Source organism: Gavialis gangeticus, unplaced genomic scaffold (assembly GCF_001723915.1).
Source record: "Gavialis gangeticus isolate Ggan-Ray unplaced genomic scaffold, GavGan_comp1, whole genome shotgun sequence".
NCBI lineage: Eukaryota > Metazoa > Chordata > Crocodylia > Gavialidae > Gavialis > Gavialis gangeticus.
Window position 1 is genome coordinate 24,498,621 of NW_017728997.1, and position 1,531 is coordinate 24,500,151.

Sequence of the window (1,531 nt, forward strand, 5' to 3'; positions counted from 1 at the left end):
TTTTTTTTTTTTTTTTTGGTTCAATAAATTGTAAAAAAAAAAACAAAAAAACCCCCTCGGATCTGGTGATTCCTCCGTGTGCGGGGGGAGGGTCTGGCTGCCCCCCCCCTTTCTCGGGCCCGATCCGCCAAGCACCATCTGCCCCCGGCCCGCCCTTACCCAGACCAGATTCATCCCGTGTGGACAAAGCCCGGCCATCGCGGGGCAAGATCGACAGGATCGGAGCTCCAAGCGGCGAGGGGGCGGTGCACGGAGTTTTTCCAGCTCTAAGCTTAGGGCTGAGCATTTAAGGGCTGCAGCGGTAGACCTACAAAAATTGGCCAGAGGGTGCTGGGGGCAGGGGGGCAGCCTACCCTAGGGTGGCAGTGGGTGGAAACACCATCCTGCAGCACCATCCCCCCACCTGGTCCAAGGGGTGGGGGCTGGGTGGGAGAAAGGGAGTCCACTGCAGGCAGTTTCCTGGCCTCCCGGGAACTTTTTTTTCACCCTGCTCCAGAAGACTTGGCTCCTAGCGTCTATCACTTGTAGGCTGCACCCCTGCTGTCCACAGGGACAACCATCGAGCCACAGCTCAGCACCAGGAGGGAGAAAGGAGAATAGAGCTCTTCCATTCTTTGAGCAGTGGCAAAATTACAGCACAATTTAAGTTGTGCTTCAGCATATGCCCCCCACACCTGTAAGAAGCTAGAGCCTTTGGTGCAGGCTGGGGAGGCTGTAGCAAAAGCCAGGTAGCAAGTACCAGGTACCAGCCACCCCTTCCTTTCCTTTTTAAAGCTGCAAGAAGTCAGGGTCTTCTTCCCATACAGCCAAGACCAAGGCCCCATCTCTATTTTTTTGCATCAGGGCTCAATAGTTGTTGTTCCTAATTAGGGGATTGCCCTCTAGTCCCCTGCTTTAAGCACACCGACCCAGCAGGCCTCACACTTGCTGGGATGCTCTTTCTTCTACTGGCATCCAAGGCCCTGGTCTCTCACGGCTACCTGTGCAGAGTTCCTTGCGCTGGCCAGCCCCCTTGGGAGCTGCTGCATCCTTCCTGCTTTGACAGCACCTGGCAGCCACGGTGTCCTCACTTGGCACAGAAGGAGAACCCAAGAGGGTTGCATCTCAGATGATGCTCAAGCTTCCCCATCCCAGCCACCCCTGACAACACAACCGCCCTGGGCCCTAGGGCAGTGGCTTCAGCCTCCCCCTTGAAAACAGTTGGTCCATGGTTTCCCAGAAAGCAGCTGGAGCCCAGGTAAGAGTGTCAGCTCACCCTGTCATGACCAGGCCTGAGACCACACCGACAAGATGGGGGAGGGCAGGTCCTTCACCTGGCGATGTGAGTAAAGCAAGATGAGGGCAGGGAGTTGTTGCCCCCTCTGAATCCACCCATGCCAGCAGGCAGCAGCACTCCACAGTGGGTTTCAAAGGGCTGGGAAGAGAATCATGTCCTGCCCTTACTGCTCTCGAGGTAGGCTAGGCTGGGCTGGGCTGGGCTGGGGGAACGACTAGAGCAGCAGTACACCAAACCCAGGTCTGTCAGTGCAGG